The sequence below is a fragment of the Patella vulgata genome, chromosome 1, assembly GCF_932274485.2.
Source record: "Patella vulgata chromosome 1, xgPatVulg1.2, whole genome shotgun sequence".
Taxonomy (NCBI): domain Eukaryota; kingdom Metazoa; phylum Mollusca; class Gastropoda; family Patellidae; genus Patella; species Patella vulgata.
The window spans coordinates 83423-93529 of record NC_065879.2 but is presented as its reverse complement, the minus strand read 5'-3'; the positions used below and the strand labels follow the sequence as shown (position 1 = coordinate 93529).

General features: G+C 34.0%; 1 long non-coding RNA gene across 1 annotated transcript; it reads right to left on the bottom strand.

The window, feature by feature from the left end:
• Positions 1-406: 406 nt before the first annotated feature.
• LOC126822048 (uncharacterized) lies at positions 407-9883 on the bottom strand. Its single transcript, XR_007680621.1, has 11 exons — positions 9652-9883; positions 4483-4581; positions 3385-3483; positions 3151-3222; positions 2824-2880; positions 2509-2562; positions 2209-2271; positions 1506-1592; positions 1122-1181; positions 843-873; positions 407-684 (listed from the first exon to the last, which is right to left on the bottom strand). It is a non-coding gene; the product is annotated as an uncharacterized LOC126822048 (long non-coding RNA).
• Between the last annotated feature and the right edge of the window lie 224 nt (positions 9884-10107).

The window sequence follows — 10107 nt, the reverse complement described above, 5'->3', positions numbered from 1 at the left end:
CAGAGACAGGTTTAGAACTTTTCAGCCAGCCCTCGTATTGATTGTTTAAATCATTACATCGCCATCTTTATAGACCCGTGGCTTAAGAAGCGGTCACGTCATATTTATGTGTCGTGAAGGATATATTTGGGTGGATTATGGCAAATCGTGTCACCCCTTCGCGAAGTGGGGTTTTAAACTGTTCTGCATGAATCGGTATAAAGCGGTGTACAGAGGGTTAAATTTTGCCCGGGCAGCTGCTTTTCCGTCTACTCATCGCTGAATTAGGGTTAACAAACTACGGAGAATAACATGGATGACTGGCAAACACAGCAACATGAGATAAACAAAAACACCAACAAACTATAGAAGTTAACATGGATGACTGACAAACACAGCAACACGAGGTAAACAAAATAAACAACAATCAAAGAACAAACTATTTATTTTTCAACTTGGTTACATTTTAAAATCTTTGTTTATCTGGTTTTTATGAAGAAATACAGATGAATATATTGAAGTTTTTGGTTTAGATGAATATATAATTGGCTTAGAATTATAATTCATAAAGAAAGAACTAAATAGCATTTATTTATTTCAAAGAAGTGGTAAACTATCACAATTTATTTTATTGGATCTAATAATAGTTGCTCTCTAACATAAACTAGTTTGGTTACAACTCACAATATGGTTGTCCACATTTAGCTGAAAAATACAAAACATGGTTTATATATTATAAATAAACAAGTCATTATTGGGTGAATATACTCAAATATTACAATATAGTTTATTATATTAAACCTTATATAGCAGTGGTTAAATATCACAATTTATTTTATTGAATCTAATAACAGTTTACTTACTAATAACAAAATGAGTCTCCACATTCAGCACCTGAAAAATACAAAACATGGTTTATATATTATTAATAAACAAGACAATGTAAACCTATAGTACACCATGGTAGACGATTAATAACATCATTAGGTGAATATACTTATAAAGTCATAACTCATTGTTTGTTGTCATGACGGGGGTTGATGGAATCTTTTATCTTATTCAAATAAAGAGGTTAAACGTGTTTATATATACATATTGGGTGATATTGATAGGTGATTATAAATAGAATAGTGATTATTTACTTGCACAGAATCCACCAATACATGGATAACCACTACACTCACTGGATTGCCTACACGGTTCTATAAAAATAAGTAATACATCATTAGACACAACAACACTAATGATTAGGCTCTTTTAGTACTAACACTGTACGCTTTATTCCAACTAGATGTTTATTACAAGTTGGAGATTAGACAGATGATGGAAGCAATAACTACTTCCATAGTCTTAATATACAGCATTTACATTAGAACACTCAGCCCCCCCCCCCTCTATCTGAGACTGTCCTGTACATTATGATCACATCCCCGACAGCTGTATGAATTAGATTTCTAGAAATAGTATCTATTAATAAATACATCGGGTTTGTATAAATGAGTGTCTATAATATAAATCATATTTACCGAGACAAACACCACCTGAACAAGTACCATCATTACCAGCTACCTTGCACACATCACCATCACCATCACCAACACATAATCCTCGAACTATAATAAATTTACAACTATAACAAATATAATTTACAATATACAATTGTGTTTAAGATTACTTTCATAAGACAAAAGAATAATATGATCAAATTGATAAAAATTTAACAAATCATTCAACATAAGATAGTGTTACCAGGTGTTCCTCTTGTTCAGGCATTAGGTATATCCTGCTAAATCCAGCTCAAACTATGCAGTATTTAAGAAAAACCTTAAAACTGAACTTTTTAATCATGCTTTTAAATAGTGTTTAAATTGCTTTATTCATGTAACGATTTTATTCGTATTTGCTAATTAACTTTTAAAACTTATATATATTTTAAATTTTGAGTAATTTTAAGCCTTGTGTGTTTTTTTTGAATAATTGTTTAAATCGTATATGTTTTTTAAAATAATTATAAATTTAATATATTTCAAATTTAAAATGTATTTTTAAAGTATTTATCTTGATGTAAAACCAGCGCCACTGAGCAGCTATACTAGCTGGAACGTGTGCGCTTTATAAATGTATTAAATTATTTATTTATTTTATAAGCGCGGACAAATGATCAAGTAGAACAGCATTAATTATAGAAATAGACGGATAATGGATAACATATATCTATATTATACTTACACCTGCACGTGTTGTTTACACATTTATTACCAAAACGACAGAATCCTTCCCCGCATGGTACATCTGAAATATTTCAACTTTTATAATGCTGGACACTATTACAAGAGGTGTCTGATTTATTTATAGTTTCTCTCACCTAGGCCAAAACATGAATATAGCTATGGGTTGTTAGACAGATATTAAATAATCAGTATATATCATCATTCATTTGATCATATATATATATATATAACCACTTAAAGTAATATAATGATTGTAGCTCAACTTGATATTATAAAGTTAGTAAAATAAACAACATACCCTGATCAGTACACACATTAGACATGTCATCTGTAGTACCACGACAATTATCACCTGAAATATAAAACATACATATAATAGAGTTTATAAATAGAATGTCATATTAACGTAGACCACAATTAAGACTTTTATTACGTCTTGCAAATGTTTTGACAGTAATACATTTTTGAAATAAATATTCTAACGGGTTTGATACAAGTATTACAGGTGATCGTTTGAACTTGAGTTTAAATTTCAACTGTTTATAAAGTAAAGGGTAATGGTCTAATGTTTGTATATACATTAATCAACAGACATGTAACATGTTATACTTACCTTCGTCTACACAAGTACCATTCAAACACACTTCATCACTAGCACAGTCGCCACAATCTGAATATAAACAAATAACAGATTAGAAGATTGACTAAATACATATTTTAGTGAAGCAAATATTATTAACTATATATTTCTTTAACTATTTAGCCATTTAAAATATTTGACAAAGCAATGCACGGGATATGTCTAGTTAATTTGTAGATTAATCCACAGATTATATGATGGAATTTTAATTTTATCAGTAAATTTCAAGATCATAGTTATTTGAGTGGATAAAAACTGGATTGGTTATAAATATAGCTGATAGAAGACTAGGTATCTTACCATCGGTCTTACATCTATATCTGTAACACTCTCCTCCTCTATTCTCACACTCGTTCACGTTACATACTATCACTGTAACATAATTATAATATTGGTAATATATTAGATATGTGCTATACTCCCGATTAAAGAAATCATTGCACCGTGGGCAATATGTGAGGCCTCCCATTCGTGTTCCTCATCATATCTGATCAGGTAAGGTATTATAAAGACAAATATCACAAGAATACTTACAGCTACAATCAGCTCCACCAAAACCAAAGGTACAATTACAAACACCTTCACCTACACATTCTCCCCCATTCAAGCATTCGACATTTTCACAAGGATTTACTGAAAAGCAGAATAATAGTTGAGTGTTGGCCCTAAAAACATCATGCAGATGTCAATATTTCAAGTTTCATCATTACAGTACCTACAAACAAATGTGAACGGACGTCATGGCGGACAGGGGCGACGACTGTGATATTAGTGATAAAAGGGATCAGTTTCGTACATATAGGATTTATTTACCTAGGTAGCAGGAACATAAATAACTATATAAACAAGGTACATATCTATATTACGACTACCATTCCACCCTTCTGCCACGGCAGCGGCTGATTCGGGTCAATCCATACCATCGTCTCGGGACCTCTCTGCTCGTCTCTACTTCCCGGGGGGGGGGGGGGGCGAATGGTTAGCGCGTGCGCCATTCAGTTAACTGACGTGGTTTCTATTCCCGGGTTGTACGTGAAAAGGAGTAGGGTCGCATGTCCAACCTCGTTGGTTTTCTCCGGGTCCTCCGGTTTCCACCCACTGCTAAAGACCCCTAAGCGCAGGCGAATTATTGAAATAAAATTGAACCATGTGTTAGTCCCAAAATGATCTAGTTTGTGTCGAGTGGACGTTAAACCCTATTGCTTTGCTCTCCCATTCTCTCCCCCCCCCCTCTCTCTCTCTGTATATATGTACTGGACATCCATATATGTAGTGGAAAGTTGAGCTGATATCGTAGATCAATAACGTTGGGTTTAATGGGTTCGATGCATTTGAATAAATATTTTATATAAAATATAGTCTTACTACAATACAAGTTATGGAGCACTTTGCCACACGACAAAATCGGGGCATATAAAAATCACAAATACTTACATGTAACGTTACAAGTAGCTCCACGGAAACCAGACGTACAATTACAAACACCTTTACCTACACATTGTCCACCATTCATGCAGGTAACACCATCACATGGACTTATTGAAAAACACAGTAATGTTTAAACATATACCATGTGACTTCACCAGTAGATAAAGTGTTGACTCTAAAGACAAAAATCACAACAATACTTACTGTTGCACGTTGGTCCACTGTAACCAGATACACATTCGCAAACACCTTCACCTACACATTTTCCACCATGCATGCAGGTAACACCATCACATGGATCTACTGAAAAACACATTAATATATATTTACACGTAATGATGCATGATTTGCATTTTTTGGAAAACATCAAATTTTTCACGCCTAATGCAAACTGAACGCAGCGATCCATCTACGTCATACTTCGAGATAATGATCACTGCCCAAGTTTGCTTCCATTTAAAACGCTAACGTGATCATTTTGGGGCGGGACTGGACTGGACTGCTTTGTGTACACAACAGAGTAAAAAAAACGATCAAGCACGTGTTTTATGTAAACACGTGTCATTGACAAAATGTCAACTTCTGCCACTCCGGTAAAAGCGATATATAATATGTGCTAGTGGGTAATATTTGCAATACATCTTTGCCATTGTAAACTTTATTTAGAGTTTCAATCTGTATATCTATCAAAACAAGGTTAGATACTCATCAATTTGTCTTAGCAAACAAAACCGCCTCTGTGAAAATTATCTTTCATAGGCGCCGCCATATTGAATAATTAGAGGACTATTTTGTGATTCGGCTTTGATTATTTTGACATTTTCATACACACAGCGGCTAAATAAACATATTTAATTTCATTCAATATGACAATAGAAGAGAAATAAATAATTCTAAATATTACTAAAAGCATACTCAGTGTTTTCGACTAAAATCGGCGATGTAGGAATTAAAATGTCGGTTAATTAGCTTAGGCCCTGTTCTCAGGTGGAGCTAGCTGTAGAAAGGCAGCCTAAGTTTGGGATGGGCTTAATGCACGCTTAGTATTTACTCAGATTGATTATTTAACATTTAATTAAGAAATTAAAATAATGCTAAATATTCTCCCGGTTCGAAATTAAAACACTTTGGCCTATCAGTTTAGTTCACAGACAAATAATGCTAAATGGAATTGAATCATTCCTGTTAGAGGTTCAACAGGAACTAAATGTTGTTTACCCGAAGAGCTTAAATTTATGTTAAAATCCTATCTCTTTTAAAAAGTCTAACACTTTACCATATATACCCGGTAGGGTAAACATGTGATGTAATGACTGACAACGGTAAAAATTCGATCTAATATCTTTGAAATGCTTGCACTCAATCAAAATGTGCTTAATTTTCAAAGGAACATGGCAGTGTTCACATTCTGGTTGAGGCTCTCGCTTTAAAATAAAAATGTGAGTTAAAAAAGTATGACCAATGTGAGAGCGACACAAAACAACTTCATATCTTCTGTTAGTTCTATAGGAGTTGGACCAGTTCCCTAAGAGGGGCTTAATGTGATGAAGTTTGTTTGTGCCTGCAAGATCCCAAGACCGTTGCCATCGCTCGTATATAAAATCAGAAAATGGTATAAATTGTAATATGGGAAGATCTTGATACAGCAGACTTGATCATTCCCTTTAATATCAACATGACTGGTGAGCCAGTAAAGGACGGTCTCCTTACAGTTAAACTCGTGTGATAGTACACAGGAATCTCATCTTCTATCCGCATATATATATATATATATATATATATATATATATATATATATGTATACACCATACTCAACTAGACAATATATCATAAAAAAAAGAACAGGAATACAATGCCTGCTGAAGCTTCGAGGCTTCAACATGCATTGCATTCCTGTGCTTTTTTTTTTATTATATTATTGTCTAGTTCGGTATGATGTATGCATATATACGATTAGAAGGTCAGATGCCCGTGGATAGTAGCAAACGATAAATGTCTGCTACTAAAGGGTGTACAAGTTGCTTATTGTTTATTGCCTGTAAAGAGGACAAAGAATCAGTAAATATAATGTGTTTTAAAGACGAGGAGGGTTTAATGAACTCCAAAGTCTGAAAGATGGCCTGGAGTTCAGCAGTAAATATGGAAGCATGACAGTAGCCGAAACTACCCGATCGCCATCTTTGGAACCATCTGTATAAATTGGAGCATAATCACCATTATCGGCCAAAGCAATGTGTTGCAGAGATAGAGCTCGCAATCCAAATACCCACTCAATTACTAGGATGCCACTCTACACCGACACAGGTCGCAACGCACGGCAAACACGTTGTCCCATTACAGGGGTCAATTTAGTCGCATTTTACGACACGCAGGACATACGAAGGGTATATTCTTATCACCCCCTACACCCCAGGGGGAGATCGTTAGGATTATAACATATAATTGTGTTTACGTTTTGTCATATATCGTATACAATTTGTGATATTTCGTAGGGTCATAATCCACGAAATTGTGTTCAGATATGCGCTAATATCAAAACGTAATCTTTAAGTGGCATTTAGTGATTGGGGTACACAATAACAGAACACAATTTTTATGGGAAACAATCACTGGTTTTATTCTAATAGCACGACGTTTCGACAAGTATCCTCTTATCGTTATCAAGCACAATGACATTTAGTAAACTTGGATTAAAGATATAAGAGTTCATGATGAAGCCATTTACAAAAATTAAATAATAATAACATTAAGAAGTAAAAGATTAAGCAAAAACAACACAATATAATAGACCCACGGTCCAACCAAAGGATAATGTTGACTAACGCACCAAAATCTTTGGGATATAAACCTATATTTTAAGTTTTTGTCTAATCGGATAAAACAAATGCAAATGGACAGGAGCGACGACAGTATACGCCCACTTAGAGAAAGCAATATATTCATTTGTTTGCAGCTAAAAACTGATTCATTTTCAATATTATTAATCATTGTTATATTTATTATTTTTACATACGAGTTTCTAACTGTCATATAATATTGACATTCGAGGGTACGGGTATCGTTGAACCTCTATTGATAACTTCATCGCGGGCTGTAACGTATACGGCTTGTAAAGGAAGGGAAATGCTCCATAATTTGTTCAAAGTAAATCCTTGTAAATTTGGTTTAAGAATAATCTATATGTAGCGTCCTTTGATATCCGAAATCACTGAAGGTTATACGCTATAGATAATGTCACGGTATTTCACGGTATGTCCCGTCACATCATTACACGTGACGTCAACAATCAAGGTACATCACGGACTGTCCAATATAATAACATCAATTACGTATTTAAATGGAAAAATCATTTGTCATTTCTAATTCTTATGAAAACTTCTCTATATTAATATTAATACTTAAGATACATTATAGGGAATTACACAAAGAGCTGTAATAGTTAAAAACTAGAAAATGTAAAGGAGATTTGCTGACAATTACAGTCAAATTGATCCACTCTGAACAGACAATTTAGCCATTGAATTTTGGGACTAGCCTTTATTACTATTACTAAAGTCGGTACGATAAAAACATAGTCTCGATTATCTATTTTATTATTTAATCATCAATGAGCATTGAGCAGCAAATCAGGTTCTAATCCAGTAAATATCACAGACTAGCGATGTCATCGAGAGGTGATTATGGTCTGAATATGTTAATTAATGTCTAATTAATAATTTAGATAACATTTCGTACCTAAAGAAAGACCCGCAACTGGCAGATATAGCTCTTGCATAAAGTATGTTAAATAAAAACATGGTAATACACGGACCTTTTCTATTTTAATCAGTTCTATCACATATGTGATAATGACTGACGCCAATATTGTCCTTTAAACTACATAAAAGGTTCTTCCAAATCCCCAAAAATAAAAAAAAGTCTCCTCTAACTAGAAGGAATAAAACCAGAACACCAAAATCGAGTCTGACAATAGCAGTTTTGAAACATGTGAATAGTTCATTATAGCTGAGGAATGGGAATGTAAAGTGTCTTCGTGCAGAACAATCATTAGAGTAGTACGATTTACTCAAATCCACCCAAAATTAGAAATATCCACCATTATTTCAAATTATAAGACAATAATTTATTTCGATATTTGATAATATCCCGTTCTTTATGCCAAATTGTTATTTTTAATTTATAATCCCAACTATGTGAATAGTTCATTATAGCTGAGGGATGGGAATGTAAAGTGTCTTCGTGCAGAACAATCATTAGGGAAGTACGATTTACTCAAATCCACCCAAAATAAGAAATATCCACCATTATTTTAAATTATAAGACAATAATTTATTTCGATATTTGATAATATCCCGTTCTTTATGCCAAATTGTTATTTTTGATTTATAATCCCATCGCTTTTGTTTCAAACGCGATTTCCAAACAAATCCACAATTATTTTAACTTCCATCACAATAATTTATATCTATATTTGATAATATACAGTTCTTTATACTAAATTGTCATTTTTTAAATTTAAAATCGTAACATTTTTGTGTCGATATTCCCCCTCAAAAGTTTTGAACTTAAAATAAGGGACATAATTCCTGTATTGCACGGAATCGCATTCCGGGAAATTGAATTTTGAAGGACATTTTTTTTTTTTGAAACAAAACGTTACGAGTGTAAGTTATAAATGTCAATTTGGCTTAAAGAACATTATAATTGTTATTAAATAATCATTATATGAGTTGAAATAATGGTGGATTTGGGTAGATTTGGGCGGGTGTGGGTAACACTGGCTACCGCAATCATTGTCAAAGTGACATTTGTCCCAGTCATAATCTAATCCTTCTAGCATAATATCTAAACAATAGCGATCTAAGGTAAACATGACGATGACGTTACGCGACTTGATCTGGGCAATTGTCTGTACTAGCACCTGTACCGCTGAAAGTTACCCCGATGTGTGCGTGACGTCACGCCATACATTTCTAAGATTGCTATTAAACCCTATACAAAATTATGATGAAGAGACTGCTAAATGTGGTCCATTGTGTGTCTAAAAAGACTGGAATCAACGAAATGTTGAACAAGAAGCTACAGCCTGTGATGTTAGAGCCATTTAACATTGAAGTCAGTGGGCCAATAATTGCTAACCCGAGTTTTTATAATCTATCATAAGCCCAATGGGTTTGCCTCCCACTTGTCAAACATTGGTCAAAATTTAAAAGGGCAGTTTAGATTGTATTTGAATTAGGTTTTATTCCACCACTTGAACATAGAATTATCCAAACATAGCCAAATATGTTCGGTGCATCTGTACTAGTTTTAATTTATCGCAAATTATAAATATGTTCTGAAACAAATCGGGGCAAATTTAGTTATACGTACCAGTACAGCAGCGGCAGAGATCAGATTGGTGAACTTGATCACACGATATAGTTTTCAGGTTTACTGTGGACCTCTGTGAACACGACGTTTTGCTGTTTGCAGTACAGGCCATCAAGGCAAAAGCTACCACGACATTCAGAATCAAAGCATACATGGTTAAATTAATTCAACTTGAAGTTAAACACATCTGATGGCCTACTCGGTTTAGGGGTTCTTTATAGACAGACGGATGGCAACAGCTATCGATTTCCATGTGAAAGAGCACGAACATGAAAACACGTGGCCTCCATTGTCAACTCCTACTGGAAGGAACCAAATAATATTATTGGTTTAGAGAAATATCTTACACAGTTGACTATTGATTACGACGCACCTTAATCAATGTTCGTCCATACTCGATACTTCCACTGGGAGGAGCCAAGTAATATTTTTGGTTGAGGGGAATATCTTGCGTAG